Source organism: Gorilla gorilla, chromosome X (assembly GCF_029281585.2).
Source record: "Gorilla gorilla gorilla isolate KB3781 chromosome X, NHGRI_mGorGor1-v2.1_pri, whole genome shotgun sequence".
NCBI classification, from domain to species: domain Eukaryota; kingdom Metazoa; phylum Chordata; class Mammalia; order Primates; family Hominidae; genus Gorilla; species Gorilla gorilla.
In genome coordinates, this window is record NC_073247.2 from 156,575,959 (window position 1) to 156,598,302 (window position 22,344).

Genomic DNA, 22,344 nt, shown 5'->3' on the forward strand with positions numbered 1-22,344 from the left:
TAAATTGGGCAGGCATCCTAGTATGTGCCTGTAGTCTCAGCTACTTGGGAGGCTGAGTGGGGAGGATCATTTGAGCCTGGGAGATCGAGGCTGCAGTGAGTTCTGATTATACCACTGCACTCCAGCCTGTGCCACAGAGCGAGATCCTATCTATAAACGCATTGTAAAAACCTGATGTAAACCAGTTATTTCCCTATTATTCTCTTTCCCTTTTTCTGCCTTACAAGGACGGTAACTTGAAAGGACCAATCTGCTTTTTATTCTGTTTTTGATTTCTCCAGCTCTCCTAGGTTTCTAAAGCCAACCTCCTCTGCTTGGCTTATCGGAAGACATTTATTCTATTTTATGGAATGAAATGTTGCCTGATTCTAGAATCACAAATAAAGCCAATTAAAATCTTTAAATTTGTTGTACTTTTTTTTTTTGACACTCTTAAGTTTTGCTGTTAGACTTGCATCCCCATCACTTCACCAAACTATTATTATGTAAGATAAAGACATTTTTCAATCAAAGTTGTTTTTTTTTTCTTTTGAGACGGAGTCTCGCTCTGTCGCCCTGGCTAGAGTGCAGTGGCGCGATCTCCGCTCACTGCAAGCTCCGCCTCCCGGGTTCACACCATTCTCCTGCCTCAGCCTCCCAAGTAGCTGGGACTACAGGCGCCCGCCACCACGCCTGGCTAATTTTTTGTATTTTTGGTAGAGACAGGATTTTACCATGTTAGAGGATGGTCTCGATCTCCTGACCTTGTGATCCGCCCGCCTCGGCCTCCCAAAGTGCTGGGATTAGAGGCGTGAGCCACCGCGCCTGGCCTCAAAGTTTTTTACCTCTCACTGATATTTGTAACACCCATACTCTGACTGCTGGTACTTAACGAGACTCTCCTGTTCTCCTCATCTTTCTCTCCTGTTCTTACCACTCTGTCTGCTCTTGTTCTGTTTTATGTAGGTTCATCCTCTTCTACCTGAACATTCAATATGAAAGTTTCTGAAGTCTCAGATGTAGGTAATCAATATAATATATGCTGATGATTCACACATTGATATATTCAGTCTCTGAGCCCTAGGCCCATATAGACTATTGCTCATGTGACATCACTTTCCTGTCAATTGTTTCATAGCTCTCTCAAACTCAAGACATTCCGGAATAAAATAATTCTCTCTCCTGAACCTGGTGTTCATCTGGCATTCCCTGTATCAGTGCGTGATACCAGCACAGATACACTTGCACATTCCAAACCTAAAAAATCATTATCATGTACCTCTAACTCCCCTTTCCTCAACTCGTCACCGTATTCTATCATTTTTATCTTCTAACAGTTTTTCAAATTGGTTTACTTTTTTCTGTCTCCACCACATCCTTTTAAATCCAAGTAACCATCATCCCTTACTAAATGTGATTCACTTCTTACTAAATGACTAGCCAAATATAGTTATGCATAGTGTTTAAATATATCGATCTTGTAGCCAGTATGCCTGGGTTCAAATCCTGGCTTTGATACTTATTACCTTTATCACCTCCACTTACTGCCTCCTTGTTGGCTATTCTTAGTTCTGTACTTATGCCCTGACATTTTATTCTTCACACTGTAGCCATGTTGATCTTTTTCAAAATATAAATTTGGTCACTTCACTTCACGTAAGTGTTCCTTCCTCTATTAAAGAGGAGGCTTCCATTATGCTTAGAATAAAGGGGAAAAATTATGACATGACCTACAGGGCCCTACATAGTCTAGCATCTAACTTATAACAGTTTCATCTCACATCATTCTTTCCTCTAATAATATCTGATCATGTACTCTTCTCTCTCCTGCCCTAAGGCTTTTGCATGAGCTATTTCTCTTATAGAATGTTCTTCCCTCCCAATTTGCCTTCTTAACTCTTGCTCATTCTTCTGACCTCACTTTGAATGTCATACTTAAGGATTATTCCCTGACTTATCTAACTAGGTGTATCAAATTGCTTAAGGACTAATTTTCCAGTTGTATTGGTGGAGGTAGGAACACATTATTTTACTTCTAATGAGTGGATCTTCAGGCAGAGAATAAAAATCATACGGAGCAGATAAAGATTGTGCACTTTCAGATGTTACCTTTGACTTCTCAAGGCTGTAATGGAGAAGAGAGAATAGGATCCCTAAACAAATAAATGAGTTAAAGATTACAAATATTTCCCATTCCAATTAGAGTTTGGAGCACATTCACAGCCAAGAAAGACAGATGAAGCCGTCATCACAGCTTATGATTTCTCAAGGAAATTGGGTCCTTTCTTGTTTGGTCAGAGGTGGAATAGCCATCAGCTGGTCTAAGGACTGCCACATCAAGCACATGGATGTGGTGCCTTAGGCTACTCCTTGGTGACATCTACCATGCCTACCTGTTACAGAATAAGCTCAGTGTCATCCTGACTCTGAATGGGGGAAAATATCTACAAACTACTCCTCTGACAAATGTGACCAGGCAAGCAACAACTGTGTTGCTTAGGCACCAATGAGGGTGATTAGACATTTGTGGGCTAATTTTCTAAGACAAAGGCTCACCAATTTGTTTTGAAGACATATAGTCAGAGGTGGCATAAAGGGGGCTTCTGGGAAATGGATAATGTTCTATTTCTTGATTTTTTTTTCTAATTTTTAAAAATTATATTTTAAAAATTTGAGGTACATGACAGGTGTATATACTTATGGGGTACATGATACAGGCATGCAAGGTGAAATAAGAACATCATGGAGAATGAGGTTTCTATTCCATCAAGCATTTATCCTTTGTGTTACAAACAATCCAGTTACATTATTTATTTTGAAATATACAATTAAGTTATTATTAAGTTACCCTATTGGGATATCAAAAAGTAGGTCTTATTCTTTCTGCTTTTTTTTGGACACATTAACCATTTCCACTTTCCTCCAAACCCCCAATTACACTTTCCAGCCTCTGGTAACCATATATCTACTCTCTATGTCCATGAGTTCAATTGATTTTATTTCTAGACCCCATAAATATTTGAGAACATGCAATATTTGTCTTTCTGTGCCGGACTTATTGCACTCAATATAATGCTCTCCAGTTCCATTCATGTTGTTGCAAATGACTGGATCACATACTTTCTACGGATAAATATAACTTCATTGTGTTTATGTACCACATTTTCTTTATCCATTTGTCCTTTGAAGTTGCCTCTGAGTCTTAACTATTGTAAACAGTGCTGCAACACACACAGAAGTGCAGATATATTTTCAATAATTTTCCTTTCTTTTGTGTATATACCCAACAGAACTTCTGAATCATATACTAGCTCAATTTTTACTTCTGAATCATATACTAGCTCAATTTTTACTTTTATGAGGTACATCCAAACTGTTCTCCATGTGGTGGTACTAGTTTACATTCCCACCAACAGCGTATAAAGGTTCCTTTTTCTCCACATCCTAGCCAGCATTTGTTACTGCTTCTCTTTTGAATATGAGCCATTTTGACTGGGGTGAGGTGATACCTAATTTTAGTTTTGATTTCATTTCTCACATGTCAATGATGTTGAGTACCTATTAATAAGCCCATTTGCCATTTGTATGTCTTTTTTTGGGAAATGTCTATTCAAATATTGTGCCCATTTTTTATAAGATTTTTCGATTTTTCATAGAGTTATTTGAGATTCTTATATATTCTTATGAATCCCTTGTCAAAAGGGTAGTTTGCAGACATTTTTTCCCATTCTGCAGGTTGTAACTTCACTTTGTTGATTGTGTCCTTTGCTGTGCAGAAGCTTTCTAACTTGATGTGATCCAATTTGTCTATTTTGCTTTGGTTGCCTGTGCTTGTGGGGTATTGATAAAAAAAATCATCGCCCCAACCAATGTCCTGGAGATTTTCCCCAATGTTTTCGTAAAGTTGTTTCATAGTTTGAGGTCTTAGATTTAAGTTTTAAATTCATTTTGATTTGATATTTGTATATTGCAAGAGATAGGGGTCTAGTTTCATTCTTCTGCCTATGAATATCCAGTTTTCCCAGCACAATTTATTGGAAAAACTGTCTTTTTGCCAGCATAAGTTTTTGGCATCATTGTCAAAAATGAGTTCACTGTAGGTGTGTGGATTCATTTCTGGGTTTTCTATTCTATTTCATTAGTCTATGTATCTGTTTTTAGGCCAGTGCCACACTGTTTTGGTTACTATATCTCTGTAGTGTAATTTGAAGCAAGGTAATGTGATTCCTCCAATTTTGTTCTTTTGCTTAGGAGAGCTTGATCTAATCTGGATATTTTATGGTTCTGTATACATTTTAGGGTCTTTTTAAAATTTATATGAAGAATGTCATTGGTATTTTGATAGGAATTGTATGAATCTTTTGACTACTTTGGGTAGTATGAACATTTAAAAAATATTAATTCTTTCAATATGTGAACATAGAATTATTTTTTTCATTGTTTGCTGTCCTCTTCAATATCCTTCATTATTTTATTGTTTTCATTATAGAGATCTTTCACTTTTTTGGTTTAGCTAATTCCCAGATATCTAATTATATGTGTGGCTATTGTAAATGAGATTACCTTTTTACTTTATTTTTCAGATAGTTCACTGTTAGCATATAGAAATACTGCTGATTTTTGTATGTTAATTTTATATTCTGCAACTTCAGTTAATTCGTTTATCAGTTCAATAGTTTTCCTGTGGAGTTTTTAGGTTTTTCCAAATGTAAACTCATGTCATCTGCAAACAAGGATAGCTAGAGCTTCCGGTACTATGTTGAATAACAGTGGTAACAATGGGCATTCTTGCTGTGTTCCGGATCTTAGAGAAAAGGCTTTCAGCTTTTCCCCATTCAGTATGATGCTAGCTGTGATCTGTCATCTATGGATTTTATTACCTACCCAGTTTTTTGAGGGTTTTTATCATGAAGGGATGTTTACTTTTATCCAATGTGTTTTTTAAGCATCAATTGAATTGATCCTATAGTTTCTGCCTTTTATTCTGTTATGATGTATCACATTGATTAATTTGTGTATGTTTAATCATCCTTGCATTCATGGAATAAATTCTACTTGGTCATAATGATCTTTCTAATGTTTTAATTCTATTTGTGATAATTCTGTTGAAGCTTTTTGCATTAATCTTCATCAATGATATTGGCCTGTGGCATTCTTTTTTTCATGTGTCTTTGTCTGTTTTTGGTATCGGGGCAATTCTGGCCTGGTATAATGACTCTGGAAGTACTCTCTCCTCCTCTATTTTTCTGAAGAGTTTAAATAGGATTCTTTTAGAGACAAATATATAGTTCTATAGTTTCTTTAGAAGTTTGATAGAATTTGGCAGTGAAGCTAACATGTCCTGGGCTTGCTGTTACTGGGAAACTTTTTATTACTGCTTAGATCTTGTTACTTGTTATTGGTCTGTTCAGGTTTTCCAGTTTCTTCAGACTCATGGTAGGTTGTATGTTACTAGGAAATTGTCAATTTCTTCTCAATTTTTCAATTTATTAGCATATAGTTACTCATAGTAGCCAATAATGATCCTTTGAATTTCTGCAGTATCAGTAGTAACATCTCTTTTTCAATTTCTGATTTTATTGATTTATATTTTTTTAATCTGTCACTTTTCTTTAACTTTTAAAAAATCAACTTGTTTCACTGATCTTTTGCATTTTCATTTTCATTTTATTTATTTTTGGTCAGATTTTATTATTTCTTTTCTTCCACCAATTTTGCATTTGGTTTGCTCTTGCTTTTCTGTTAAAGTTGCATCAATTAGATTGTTGATTTGAAGCTTTTTCTCTTCTTGATGTAGGCACTGATACATACAAACTTTTTTCTGAGTAGTGCTTTTGCTATATACCATAGGTTTTTGTACAATATATTTCCATTTTCATTTATTTTAAGACATTTTAATTTTTTTTTCTTAATGTTTGCATTGAACCTCTGGTCATTCAGGAGCATACTGTTTAATTTTCATTTATTTGCATAGTTTCCAAAATTCCTCTTTTAATTAATGTATAGTTTTATTCTGTTGTGGTCACGGAAGATGCTTGATATTTATTTCAAGTTTTTCAATATTTAAAGACTTGTTTTGTGACCTAACATATGATCTATCCTTGAGAATAATCCATGTGCTGTGGAAAAGAATGTGTATTCTGTACCTCTTGGATGAAATGTTCTATAAATATTTATTAGATCTATTTGGCCTAGAGTGCAGATTAAGTATGTTTGTTGTTGTTGTTGACTTTCTGCCTGAAAGATCTATCTAATGCTGCAAGTGAGGTGTTGAAATCTCCAGCTATTATTTTATTGGGGCCTATCTCTCTATTTGGCTCAAATAATATTTCCTTTATATATTTACATGCTCCAGTGTTGGGTGCATATACATTTAAAATTGTTATATCCTCTTGCTGAATTGACCCCTTTATCATTATATTGACCTTTTTTGCCTCTTCTTCTAGATTTTTTTTGAAATCAATTTGGTCTGATGTAAGTATGGCAACTCCTGCTCTTTTTTAGTTTCCATTGGAATGGAATTTTTTTTGCATTCATTTATTTTTAGTCTATGTGTGTCTTTATAGGTGAAGTGTGTTTCTTGTAGGCAACAGGTCAACAGATCTTGTTTTTTTCAATCCATTCAGCCAGTCTATATGAGAATTTAGTTCATTTCCATTCAATATTACTATTGAATAATATATAGGAGTAAGTAAATACTTACTCCTGTAATTTTGTTATTTGTTTTCTGGTTGTCTTGTGGTTCAGGACTGATTTTTACCTTTTGTCCCTTTTTCAATGATATACTGTTAAAACTAGGTAGTATGAGTGCTCACCTTAATTTTGGTTCTTCCGAAGGTTTTTTTTTTGTGTGTAGATAGTTGGTAACTTGGTGTCTTTGTGGAGGGGACAATCAGTGAAGCTTTCCATTCTGTCATTTTTTATTTCTTTATTTGGGTGCTGGTTAAATGGATATGTGTATTTTTTTATAGTTCATTGAGATATATTATTATATGTGCACTTTTTTCCATTAATATTTCAATGAAATTATTTTTTAAAAGCAATCATTCATTATTGTTTAAAATATGGAATTGACACTGGAATTAAACCTTCTATATTATAATCAAGGTGCACAAACCAGTTTCGTATCTCAGAGGTAAAATATTCAACTAATTCAGAGAAAGTACTAGAGATTAAAAAAAAAAACCCCACAAAAAAAGAGTCTTCTGTAAAATGGCATTTGCTCTGGGGGCCCTAGCACCAAGTGAAAATTATTTCTGAGAATCCTAATGAAGACACTAATTTAAATCATGCTGTTATGATCTACTAATCACATCACTTAGCATCATGCCATGTGGCACTGTTATTTTCTACTGATCCTTGTGACTATTTAATTAACACCAGTCTTTTCCACAAGGGCACAATTACATTAGTTCCAAACCTGTATCTATAATACTTACTGATGAATCCCCAGAACCTGGCATAATATATGGAATATCTTAGCCTCTCAATAAATATTGATGGAATGAATAGATCGATCAATGACTGAAATAAATCTATACTGCAAAAAATAAAAATAAAAAAAGGTCAGGGCATGGTGGTAGCTGTAGGTGTTAAGTGGTAGAAAATTCTGCCTTCTTTAAACTGATTTAGAAAGACAATAGAATAGTTTCACCATGATAGTGAAAGAATGTCATTTACATCCTTTCAGTTCATGAGTTCTTTATAGGAACATCAGAACACTTTTATAGTTCGTATTTCCACATTCTGACTTGTTTTTCATCAATAATCCACCTAAAACTATACAATAAAAACAGTATGCCACATTCTACTGCTGGACTAATCACACGAAACAGAAGCATGGGAATGTGCCTTTCATTTGGATTTTCAGCAGAGAGCAAAATATTGCTTTGAGCCTTCCAAATCTCTCTGTAATATAGTACTGACAGATTGGAAAGTTAATTCATGACCTTGCAACATTTTTGTTCCCAAAAATAACAGAAATGAGAAATTTGTCTTTAACACATTCCTGAACCATCCAGATAGCTTTATATATACTTGTAAATGGTTCAATCTCATCTTCTGTTAGCCATTCCTTGTTATCAGGTATCTCTTTATATATGTAATTAAAAATAGCCCATCACTCTTCTGACATTAACAGCACACTAATACACCTTTCTTCTTCAAATGAATAACATCTCAATTGTCAATCAGCAGTACCTTAAGGTATCTTTTAAAATTTGCCAAGCATAACACACAATGAACCACACATCACCCACATCTATAGATTAAAATCTTATTTAAGAGCCACTCAGAGCTAAATCATTACATGGATGACATAGCTTGTATACTACAATCTTGTTGAAGATTTTCACATGTCTCTAAGCTTATAGTAATGTTCTCAAAAGAGAAAAAAGGAATAAGTTTGTTCTTTTAGAAAAAGAAGGCAAAATTACAAATGTGTAGTGACTGATACAAGTGAGGATTCCTCTTTCAGAAAACAATTACGTGATTTTAACACTTCAACATATGAATTTTAGGCGATACAATTCAGCTGATTACAGAGCCCAACAGACCTAAGTCAGAATATATACTATTTTTATGCAGCCATTTGACTTTAGATAAGTCAAACTCTGAGTATTGGCTCTTTTTCTCTATCCTTTAAAATCTTTAAGATAGACACAATAAAATTAAGTTGCAGGGTTGTTGGGAAACTAAAGAATCAGATACCATTATAAGAACTTGTTTCAATTGGTGTTTGCTACACCACTGTTTCCTTCCTTGCCTACTCCATCTCCACCCCATTTTCATATGAAATCCAAGTGTTCCTGCTCTTCAGTCAATGTTCTATGTGCCCTTGAGCAGGTCAACTGTTCAAATCTTAGCTTTTCAACATTAAACTGAAAATATTGGGCTACATATTCTCTAAGAACCTAAGATTGAAAGAATCTATGATGATCACTGGCTGAAATGTGATGAGGGTGGTGAGTAGGATAGAGAAAATTTAATATATATATATATATATATATATAAAATATACATAAATAAATGCTAAAGTTTGTTTTGCCAGATTGTCTTAAGCTTCATTTCAAAATCACATCATATCAGCCTAACATAACATACTATAACATACCACATCATGGTTGTATAAGTCATTGTCTAGAAAAGTTAAACAGGCCAAGTGAAAAAAATAAAGAAGGTTCTATTTTATTGGAGTTTGTGTTCTGGAAGGAGCATATTCCTAATGTGATAGTATTAGAGGGTGAGGGCTTTGGGAGATAATTAGGTCATGAGGGTGGTGCCTTCATATGAATGAGGTTAGTGCCCTCATAAAGGAGACCTCAGAGATCCCTTGGCCCTTCTGATATGTGAAGAAACAAATAGAAGGCACCAGTTACAAGAAAGAGGGCACTCCCCAGACACTGAATCTTCGTGGTCCTTTATCTTGGACTTCCAATAATCTAGAAATGTAAGAAATAAATTCCTGTTGTTTTTAAGCTACTCAGTTTACGGCATTTTGTTCTAAGCAGCACAAACAGATTAAGACAGAAAAGCAAGAGGGAGAAGTCCACTGAAAAGGGAGCAATTCTGCCCCACCCTCAGTTAGTAAAAGTTAAGTCTAAGGGTCCTTAAACAGAGAGTTCTGAAACAAGACTTAGTGCCCGCAATAATGAACCATCCATTCCCTTCACTTAAATTGCATACAACAGTGCCTGGCACAAAGCACTTGCTATATATAGAGGAGCTGTCATGGTGGTGGTGGTGGTGGTCATGTTGTTGGTGGTTATAATTATTATTTTTGAGGCAAACTAAAGCCTTCTAAATTCTCCCACTATTCTCAGTGAAGAACAACATCACAATAATGATTGAGATGGAATTTCATACCAACCCGGAAACATGTGGCCTCAATGCCAGCATTAAGTTGATTTAAGGAAAATTTTAAAAATGATTTTTTTTTGCACACTTGAATATATGGGCTGAGATTTATATTTGCTAAATCAGTTTATATCAAAACGAAGGGAATTATCCCGAGAGACTTGACAGCTAATCTATAGTACAGTACACAACAAACAGTACAGACCATTAGCAGTTATGTGAAAAGTGAGCTTAGAGTGTGTTAGTGCTATGCAGTGAAAGAAATAGTAGTACTGACCTGCCAGGTATCTCTGCTGCCAACTTTGAGACATCAGAGTTACAAGATTTATTTCAAATACTGTCTGGAATATCAGAGCTCAGGCACAACAGGAAGACAAGAAAACAACCATACAGTTTGTTTGGTGCCAAACAAACAAAAAAGGTTAATTAAATAAGACAGCAAATCTATAAATAATTTAAGAATCAGTTGCCAGGAAATGCTTAAAATGCCAGGATACATTTTTATTTTTGCCTTTCTTAGAAAGTAATTGAAAACCAAAAGCAACATTCAAGATTTGAAAATAATAGCTTATGCAGCTCTTCTTGAGATACCTAGGAAAAGAGAAACTGGTCTCCAAGGGCTGTAAGCCTTTCATTCTTCATTGAGAAAGTTCACCCATGCCAACAATTTAGCACCAGCTTCTGATAGACCCATATTTTATTTATTATTTCTCGATTAATTTTTTTAAGCAGAGAAAACAATGTGACAGTATCAGGAGGCAGTAGCAATAAAAGTCCAGGCCCCCACAAAAGGGAGGTGAGAAGGCTGTTCTCTTCAGTTGGTCCAGCAAGGTCTTTTGCAACCTCCAAATGTAATCTACATTTATTGGCCGGCCAGATTAGAATACTCTCACCAAGATAGCAGAATTACAACCCAAAATCTAAAGCTGACCTGGGGAAGAGTAAATTGTAGAAGAAAGATTTTGCATTAGGCAGCATTCTCTAAGATGGCACTCAATGAGGCACATGTCCATGTATAATTCAGTCTTTTTCTTATGGGCAGAACCTGTGACTTCCTTCTAACCAATCAAATATGGCAAAGGTGATGGCAGAGTCACTCAAGTGCTTATATTACATTATAAAAGATTCCATTTTAGCAGAATGGAGTTGTTACAGGATCTTTGTGGGTGTCACTTCACCAGCCAGAAACCTCTGTGGCCAGTGGTGCCTTTGCCTGAGTTTTGCTCTGGCCTGCTGGACTCATTCTGCCCACTCGGCCTGGCAGGCTGTGGTTGGCTTATGCTACCAGTCTGGATCCCACATCTTCCAAGGCACGGAGCAATGAGGGGTGTGTGAGCGAGCATGGGGTCCAGTTGCTGCACACAGCCAGGCACGCTGGCTGCAGTGGGGCAGGCAGCTCCAGGTGCCAGCATGGGCTCCAGCTCCCTTCAAGGCTGTGGTTGGACCAGGCATACCATAAGAAGCTTCCACAGCTGACACCAGAGCATGCAGTGACACCCAAAAGCTTGGAGATGCCAGGAACTGCAAAGCCCTAAAGAAGGTGTCATAACCCTTGCTCAAGGAGCTCCAAGGTCTAGGCTCCCCAAAGCGCCACAGCACTTCTCTCTTTCTCTCTCCTCTTCTTCTTGTCATCTGCAATGTGGCAAGCTAGGGGCGTGTTTCAGCCCTAGTTGTGTTACTGTTCTTTTAGCCCCTTCATTCAGTGGTTCCTGAGTTCTTGTCCTGTGTCTAGGAAGAATGAGGTACACAGACAAGTGGAGGGAGAGCAAGATGAAAAGGAGCTTTATTAAGTAACAGAACAGCTCAGAGGAGACCTACAGTGGGTAGCCCATCTCCATAGCCAGGGTGTCCCAATGAGTGTTCAGTTCTTAGCAGAGAGGGTAGCTCCTCTCTACTAGGCAGTTTATCCCAACAAGTTTTCAGCTCTCAGCACATAGGATAAGCTCCTCTCTGCTGGGAAGGTCATCCCAACAAGCATTCAGCTCTCAGCAGAGATGGTAGCTCTTCTCTGCAGGTAGGTCGTCCTATTGTCTCTTTGAGTCTGGCTGAGTTTGGGGCTTTTATGGGCCTCAGAGGGGAGAAGGTGTGTGCTGAGTGGTCCATGAGCAGCCACGGGCAGTCCCAGAAAGAGCACCACAAGTTTCCACTCTGGTCCGTGGGACTGGCAGCCCAGTCCCAGGCTTCAAGCCCTCCCTGACTTGAAGGTGAGATTTCACTGGGGACCTGCCCCCTTCCACCCAGAAGCCTGTCTGCCTCCTGCTGCTGTATATGGCTCCTGGGCTATTCATGCCAAGGGGCACCTGCAGGCCAGTGCCAAGCTGCCCTAAGCATCCATCTCAGCCTCCCTCCCATGCTTGTCGGTGCCCAAGTCTGGAGGGGGCTGAGGCGGCAGGGGCCTAGTGTGTCAGCACTGTCCCAAGCATGTGCACACCTGGCCAGGCTGCAACAGTGCCTGGACTTGGCTCCAACCCTGCTCTGAGATTGGAGCAGGAGCCAGGGATAGGGAGAGGCCAGGCAGCAGGAGAAGACACCTCTAAGCCTGCAGGAGCAAGGGGGTAGTCTTCCCAGGTGCCCAAGAGTACAGAGATGCCCGGATCCACAGCTGTAGCAGGGCAGCTGCAGCTGCACCTGGGATGGCAGGACTCCTGCCTGCTACTGGCTTCCGAGAGCACATGGAGGCCCAGGTCCACAGCTGTGACTTGGGTGCCTGCAGGTGTGCCCAGGAGGGTGAAGATCCTACCTGCTCCTGGCTCCAGCCAGCTCTGTGGAGCATGGCACCACCCTGGGCCCAGATCCGCCTTGGGGCCCTACACTGCCTGCCCCTCCATGCCCAACCACATTGCTACCCTGCTGGTGGGTAACTCGATCTGGCCCCATCACGGCAGCTCCTAGCATGGTGGACTCCAGGGGGGCTCCCAAGGGTGGGATCTGGGGATTTCCCACCTTCTCTCTGCATTTTCCCTGCAATGGCAGCAGGCAAGGTTCAGGTGGCACTGGCCCCAGCCAACTCTGCAGAAACAAACTCGATGCTTTCAGGGACGGCCCCACCAGTCCTGGATGTGCCTTCAGCAAGGTGCTTGCAGGCTCCCAAGACAGGGTGGGGAGCGAGGCTGATACCACGGCAGAGGCTCTGGGGCCATGTGAGGGTGGGGGTGGCACAGTCGGCTGCCTTGGGGATGCGGGGGCACAGGGGACCCACCACCGTCACTTCTGCTCCTACAGCCATTCCTGCTGCCACCATCTGTGCCTCCCTGCTACAGCTGGCATGATGTCAGTGACCACCTTGGACAGCCTGCCACTGCCATCATAGTGAGAAATTCTCCTGCTAGCTTTGAAGAAACAAACACCATAATGTGAGTAGGCCTGTGAGAGAGCCATGTAGCGGGGAACCGTAGATGCCTTCAGGAGCTGAGAGTAGCTCCGGAATGGCAGCCAAGATGAAAAGGGATATCTCAGTTCTACGACCACAAGGAACTTGATTCTGTAACTGACAATTTTTTTAAAGTATTTATTTATTTATTTATTTATTTTGAGATGGAGTCTCACTCTTTGCCCAGGCCAGCTGGAGTGCAGTGGTGCAATCTTGGCTCACTGCAACCTCTGCCTCCTGGGTTCAAGTGATTCTCCCGCCTCAGCCTCCCAAGCAGCTGGAATTATAGGCACATGCCACCATGCAGCTATTTTTTGTATTTTTAGTAGAGACAGAGCTTCACCATGTTGACCAGGCTAGTCTTGAACTCCTGACCTCAGGTGATCCAGCCACCTTGGCCTCCCAAAGTGCTGGGATTGTATACATGAGCCACCTCGCCCAGCCTCATTTTTAAGTTAAAAGATCACTCTAAGACTAAGATGAGAAACAATTTGGCCAACATCCTGATTTCATCCTTGGAAACCCTGAGCAGAGGACTGAGCTATGCTTTTCCTGTATTTCTGACCCATGAAAACTGTGAGATAATAAATGGAGATTGTTTGAAGCCACTGAATTTGTTGTACTTTGTCATGCAACAATAGAAAACAGAGCAGATCAGTCACATCCTGGGATTAAATGCATAAAATAAGATTCTTATTCTGGAGCCTAAGTAATCTCTTAATTCTGGACCAATAAAGAAATTAATGGGAAGTCACATCTTTGTATAATCCCTCCAAGAAAATATAAGCTTCTGAATCTTACTGAAAAAATAGAATCATTTTTCACATCATTATTTCCAAAATCTTTCGCTGTCCTGTGACTCTAGAGGAAAGAGATAAAAATCCCCTTGTCAAGACTTCTCTGTTTATAACAGAAGGGCCTATAATTCCCCTTAACACCCAAGATTTGAGTAGATAAACTTAGTTTGTTATAAACAGGGCCCATAACATACCATGGTGAACTCTAGCATTCCATAGAAGAATTTCTTGAGTATTTCAACTGAGTCAAAGGAAATGTTTAGTGCAGGATTTCTCAATCTCAATCCAACTGAAATTTGGGGCTAGATAATTATTCGTTGTGAGGGATATCTTGTGCACTGCATGGTGTTTAGCAGCATTCCTGGCCTCTACTCACTAATTTCCAGTAGCATCTCCCAAGTTTTGACAACGAAATTTGTGTGCAAACATCACCAAATAATATCCTGTAGAGACAGAGGCAAAATTGTTCCTGGTTGAAACCACTGCATTAGCACAAGGTCTTTGTGAAACAACCTGAAGACCAATGGGAGGTGGTTATTGTGAGGGCATCTGAAGACTAATAAAAGCAACAGTCTCCCACAGAGCACGCCATGGTCCTCCCTTTCTTTCTTCTCACTGTGACATAGTGCCTTCATCACCTTCCTTTCCATTGAACACTCTGTTCATTGGGCACTCGGATTCATCTGAGGCCCCGGGACACTCCATCACACTGTAAGTACTCTCCCCTTTTTCTCTCAGGGTGATCCTTCCATGCACATTTTCTCTCCTAATGTTCTAGCTTTTCAGTTTTAACACATAGCTTAATACCACATTCTCCACCCTACAACCTTCACAGAGGCCAGTCAACTACTTCTGAGCCAAGTCTCTCCTCCACTGTCTGGAGTGAGATGTGGCTGCAGCTGTGCCCAGGAGGGTGAAGATCCTACCTGCTCCTGGCTCCAGCCAGCTCTGTGGAGCATGGCACCACTCTGGGCCCAGATCTGCGTTGGGACTCTACTCCGCCCACCCCTCCACGCCCAATTACATTTCTACCCTGGTGGTGGGTGACTCGATCTGGCCCCATCACGGCAGCTCCTAGCATGGTGGACTCCGGGGTGGCTTCCAAGGGTGGGCACGTGGGCTTTTGCCATGTGACTATGCTAAACGATGAGCTTTCTGATATGGAGTTCTCTGCCCAAGAGTTCAGACCCATTCCACTGAGGCACACTGACAAGCACACTGATTTGAATCAGCTCCTAAGCCTCTGAACACTCAGATTATAGGGTTAGAAAAGACAGACCTGGTGGCCCGAGGTGACATGTCCATTCTCACATCTCTTATCCACACAGAGTCCTCTGATTTGTCAAACTAGAGCTGTCAGGCTTCTGCAGTCTACATCCTCTGGCCACTCCTGACTTGACTGCAAGAGACTGGAGAAGCAGGAGAGGTGAGGGGTCCACCTCATTCATAGTGTGACTCTGAATAGTAAATGCTTCTTTCCTGTAAGAAGTTTTGTCCATGGAAAACTGTCTGAACCACAGTAGAAACTGCCAATAAGACCCATTCTGAGTCACCAGTTACCTGTGAGATAAAGAAAATCAGTATTTATCCTCTTGCTGGGTACTTTATACAGGACAGAAGCTACTCTCTCACACCTTACTTTAGTCAACAATGTTACTATCCTACCTACGTGTGAAAATTGAATGGTGACTTATGGGAAGAGAGCCAGCAGTGAGCAAAGGCCTCTTCAATTCCATCAATGACATTCTAAGGGATCTAGAATTCTTATTATTTAACCTTCTGAACTATCTTGAGGAGATACGTGCCCTGCTGAGGCAGGAATAATGGTCATGGAAGGCATTTTTATTTTTCACACTAGTTATTTTTGTTCTTAAATTTATATGTTTGTGATAAAAATTCAAACATTATAAAAATACATAATGTGGGAGTGACATCCTTACAACCCCAGAAAGACAATCGCTAATAGGATTAATGGTTCATATTTCTCCTTTTTTCTTTTTATACATATTCAAACATATATTATTAATAGCATATTTCAAAGGGATTATACTATGCATACTGTTTTGTAATTTATTTTTAAATATGTACTGTGATCAGGTTTTTATGATGGTATATATGTCTTTACCTCATTCTTGTTAATGACTGTATAGTTTGCCTTTGTATGGATATGCCACAATTCCTTTAGTCAGTTTCTTACTGTTGAACATAACATTATTTCCTATTATTTTTAATTATTAAAAGAAGAATAAACTACCCTTGTCCATTACCCTCTGTACACAGTAGTTTTATAAGATAGATGCATACAAGTGGGAATACTGACTAAAAGAATAGGGGAATTTTAGTTTTAAAAAGTATTGTCAAATTAACCCCTCCCAAACTGTATTAATTTATATTCTCACTAAACTTAGAGCTGAAACAATAAGTGAAAAACAATAATCTCATGGTTACATTATTTCTCTTTTTGTAGCTATGTTACTTTTCATTATTTGATTATTATTGAAGTAGAATGTCTTTTAAAAAGTTTATTGACTGTGCCTGTGTGTGTGTGTGTATGTTTCTATTCTATTCTTATCCTTTGCTCATTTGCTTTTGAGCTACTCATTCTTTTCTTGCTTATCAATATAAATTCACTGTATATTGTGATATTTATCATTTCTCTGTTATATATACTTCATGTTTGCAGTGACTACAATATTTAACCTTGCCCATTGTATATTTTGATGTACAATATTTTTAATTAATAAGCATATCTGTTCATCTGTTTATTATAGATTTTGTTTTCTTAGAAAAGTATTTTCTTTACAAAGATTATATAATTTTGAATATATATGTGTATATATATATGTATTTAACTAAAATATTTAATTTTACCAGAATATTTTAGAGGGTATGACATAAAATACAAAATGAAACTTTCTTATATATAGCTATCCAATTGTCCCAACACAATTATTTCTAATTATCAAAAGAATAATAAACCACCTTTTCTTACTGATTTAAAATAGGTTATAATAAATTTTCACAAACACAAAAATCTGTTTCTGAATTATTCCCTTGATCTACTTGTTAGTTTGTGTAGCAGTACTACTCAGCTTAAATTACTTTCTTAGTATGTTTTCTCATCTTACAGGTCAATTCTCCTCATAAAATAAAAATATTTTGATAGTTCTCACTTATTTGTTTTTCTATATGATCTTTTGGATTCAACTGTGAAGTTTCAAACTATGTTATTATTTTCATTAAAATTTCAATAAATTTATAAATTACTTTGGAGAGAAACAAACAGTTTTAAAATATTGGGATCCCCAGTCCAACATCATAATATGCTTCATCATTTATTCATGCTTTCTTGATAAATTCAACATAGATTTATAGCATTTTCTTGTAAGATCTCACATACTCATTGTCAAGCTTATTTATGATTTATGAAAGTTTAGAGTTTAGGTCACTGTTACCAATGGAATTTTTAAAATATACTTTAAAATGGCTATTACTGGTATATGGGAAAAATATATGTGTATCTCCTTTCATGACCAGCTGATTAGTTCTGAAATATAAAAAAGGCTATACTGATTAATATTTAGTACCTCAAACATTTACTAATTATTAGAATATAAATTATAAACTATATTTTAATTATAAAATTAAGAATTGGGTATATTTTTCCATTCTTGCACTGCTATAGCAAAATACATGAGACTGGATAATGTATAAGAAAAAGACGTTTAATTGGCTCATGGTTCTACAGACTTTACTGGAAGCATAGCTGCCTCTGTTTTGAGGGAGGTCTCAGGGAACTTATAATCATGGCAGAAGGGGAAGCAGGCATGTCTTACATGACCAGAGCAGGAGCAAGAGAGAGCGAGGTGGGGGGAGAGGCTACACACTTTAATATAACCAGCTCTCGTGAGAACTCCCTTACTCTCATGAATACACCACCGAGGTGATGGTGCTAAACCATTCACAAAGGATCAACCCCGAGGATCCAGTCACCTCCCACCAGGCCCTACCTCCAACACTGGGGACTACAATTCAACATGAGATTTGGGAGGGGACACAGATTCAAACCATATCATTCAACTTTCCCAATTTCCTTGTTAATTAAATGTATTCAATAATGTTGTATTTGAGTTAAATGAAGATTAGTTTATAGTTAACATTTTAATAAATACAACTGGGCTGCATGTTGAACTACTGTGGGCACCATAGCAAACTATTTGAGTCCATCGTACAATATCAGTATTTTCAATTTCCCCTCTTACAGAGAGCACATGTCATCATGTGAATCAGAGCCTGACACATAGTAGGCCCAGAAGAAATGTTTCCTGCATTGTATACTGTGAGAAAACAGTGGTGGTAGTATTAGGTCATAATTCAAAGATGCTAAAGTTCAATAAGAGTATATGTGACATGATTGCATTTCTTTATCTTGGAGCCTGCCTTTATCTCATAAATCTCTGTATGCTTTCTAATTTCTTGATTTGTCAAATAACGTTATGGAGAAATTATAGTTATCTTTTCTAAGGACTTACACTTTGTCCTATGTATTAACTCATTTAAACCTCACAACAATTCTATGTGGTAGGTACTATCACTATATCCATTTTACAGATGAATAAACTGAGGCTTCTCAAGTTTCTGAACAATTTAAGTGATTTTCCCAAGGTCACACAGCTGGTAAGAAGAAATAGATCTTCACACAAGCCGTCTGGTTCCAGAGCCTGCTCATAGTATCTAGCTGCCTCTTTTTCCCACTGACTTTTTTTTGGAGGGGGGACTCTTTTGAAAAATCTCTGCAAGGTGTATAAATTAAGTTGTCCAGACTGATAACAAGAATAAAGGTGATTTCATCTATTAAGAGTTTATTTCCAATGAACTTTTGACTGTCAATATTTTCCCCATGAGAATTAACATACATTCGGAGAATTTGGACTTACATTATCTTAAATGGTATTCTAATAACACAGGAAATTAATACCTAGGGAGGGGATATAATTCCCTAGGCTCACAGGAGGGATTAGTTGCAAAGAAGCAGGATCCAGGCCTTCTGTCAAAGGCTGATTTCACTATAATCACCTGGGAGGATACACAATTTTGCTTTTAGACACTGAAACGACAAGAAGTTCACTATCATTTGGATGGGCCAAGATATGGCTGGTAAATTATAGGTCAGGATATGGCTGGGAAATTATGCCTTTTATGAGGTAGAATGCCGATACTAGGGATCAATCCATCTCTAAAAGCACAAAGTGTCCTTCTACAGTCAAACTCAGAAACCAAAAAGTTAATTCACAAAAGCTAAACATCTGTTTGTACTTGGCTGTCTCCCAGCAAGTGAACACTCATTTTACTTGAGCTTTTGTGTTTTTCTTGCAAATGATAAACCTTTGGAAAATGTGAACATTTGTTCCGTTCATTATTGTGGTGAAACAAAGGTTTAGAGGAGAAAGAAGGGAGATTCAAACATTTTTGCAAACATCTCCCACAGGCCAGCTGGTAGAATTATTGGCAAAGAGTACAAGGCAGGACTAAACAAATGCGAATTTAAGAAGAAGAGAGAGAGAGACAGAGTGCGAGTGCGTGTGTGTGTGTGTGTGTGTGTGTGTGTGTGTCTGTGTGTGTTTCCGGGAATCTGTTTATAATAGAAATTAGCCTAACCAAATGTTTCTGAGAACTATCACTCAGCATCATCATTCCAGCTGTGAAATGGTGCTAGTGAGGCAGACTATTCCCTATCATTGATCTAATGCAAAGGAGTAACCTCAATTAAAATAGTTAATGTGGCAAGATGGCCATCACCAGGTATATCAACATCTCCTGGCAGGTTCACATGACATATTAGCCTCCAGCCACTGAATGTGTAAGTGAGCGGGACTTGTTTATTATCCTGGAATGTTATAAACAAAGCAGATAAAAATTTTCAATTAAAAGGACCTAACATATGTCTCTGTATAGAATATAAAGAATTTTAGATCACTTTGCTCTCCTCATGTAATTAAACATAATCCAGATGTTACGTAGCACAATATGAAATGAAGGCCTTGAGTCTTACTTTTGGAAATAGCCTTAGATTGGCAAACAGAATACATGAGAATTTTTGTAACATATTTTGTTCTCTACAAATCGTATTCTCTGACTCACAAATTCCAGTATGTTATGTGCCTGTTCTCAAATGCAATAAAATGATTTTATTGTTTGATAACTTACGATAGCATAAAAATTTTTATAAGATGGCTGAATAGGAAAAAGTATCTGTCTAGAATATAACATATTTCTCATAAAATAAACTTGCTACTAAATTAGTCATATGTAAAAATCCTGAATTGTAATAACTCAAATATAAGCATGGAAAACACACTGTGCCTCATGATACAACAATGCTGTTATTTTTAAAGATAGTTTTTCCAAAATAATATTTTGAATTTTGACTCATCAGCATGTCTGTGGATTTATTAGACTCAATCAGGCATGAAAAGCTTTCTTTTCCAATACTTGGTAAGAAGAAATGTATATAGGGACCTGATAAAAATCAAACAGGTCTTTCCTCCCTTTCTTTTTTTATATATTGCCTGTCATCAGAATTATCTTTTATTCTAATATGCTTCAAAATAATTTGTTATTTTCATGTCACTCACAAATATCCCCATTAAGTTCCACAGAGATATTCACACATATAAAACAGAATTATACAATAGACAATGAGACAAATCATTATTTCAAATTATTCCACCCACATCAAATAGCTTCACTATACCTAATTAGAAATTTATCATTTGAAAATGCTTTTTATAATAGGTAAGCTTTTTAAAACAAATAAAAACAGTGTTGACATTTTAGAAGAAAATTATTTTATACAGTATCAAATACCTTTTATTTTCACCCTTACTGGTGTTCTATAAACCATAACAAAAATCCTTATTTTATTGGCAAAAACACAGGAAAACTATAAGTACTACAAACATCTACAAGTGCACACACACACACACAGTCATAAATATAAGCATACACATACTACCTTATACAGAACACAGAATGTTATAGGGGAAAATGTATATAGGCTTGAGAGGAGAGGTAGAACAACATGGTTCGATAGAACCCTCCAGTAAACGTGACCCCACAGGAACACCAAATTGGACAACAATTCAGCAAGAAAGCACCGCCATAAGAACCAAAAAATCAGGTGAACAATCACAGTACTTTGTTTTAACATCATAATTTTAAAAATACATTGAAGATGGTAGGAAGGATAGTCTTGAATTGCCTACATCATCCATCCTGCAACCCTAGGAAGTTCAGTCTGAAGAAAGAATTTGTATGCTTGGGGGAGGGAGAGCAAAGTGAGTGTGGAAATTTACATTGGAACTCAGTGTTACTATGTCACACTGGAACACAACACGGCAGAATTCTGCGGGCACCCACAGAGAGAGCATTTATACCAGACCAGGGCCAAAGAGGAATCTTTTGCCCCAAAAGGAGAAACCCCAGTCCCAGAAGTCTTCACCACCAGCTAACTGAAGTGGCCTGAGGCTTTGAATAAATTTGAGTGGCAGTCAGGCCACAAGGTTACAGTCCCTGGGCAAGCCTTGGTGCTGCACTGGTCTTAGAGTCAATGGGCTTGGTGTGTGGCCCAATACAACACCAACTGTGGTAGCTACAGCATTGCCTACATCATTTCCCCCCTAACTCCAGGCAGTGCAATCAGGGAGAGACTCTTTCCACCTGGGGAAAAGAGAGAGACGATTACAGAGGACTTTGTCTTGTAATTTGGGTACAAGTTCAGCCACAGTAAAATAAAGCACCAGGCAGATTCTTGTTGCCTGTAAGTCTAGGCCTTTGCTCCTGGATGGTGTTTTTGAACTTACCCTGGGCCCCAGAAGGTGATTTGCTACCTTGGTGGAACAGACCCAGTGCCAGCAGTATTCATGACCTGCTGACTAAAGAGGCCTTGGCCCTTGCATAAACATCGGGGACAGCCAGAGAGTAGAGACCACAGGGCTTGGGTGAGCCCCACTACTGTGCTGGCCTAGGAAGCTAAGGACTTCTGGTGGGACCCATTAAGATGCCACGTTTCGGGGCCACAAAAGTGCCCACATCTCCTTTTCCCAAACTCCAGGCAGCTCATCACAGAAAGAGATTCCTTTTGCATGGGAGAAAGAGAGTGAGAGACTTCACCTGAAAACCGAGAGAAGTCTTCCTTGTTTTCCTCAAGTCCACCAAGGCTGTGTATCTAGGAGTCTGCAAGTGTTGCAGAGTTACTGGGCTTACGTCACCCCCTAGTGCTAAAATGGCTGCAGTAACCATAGGCTTAGGTCATGATACTCAATTTCCTTTAAATTCTAGGAA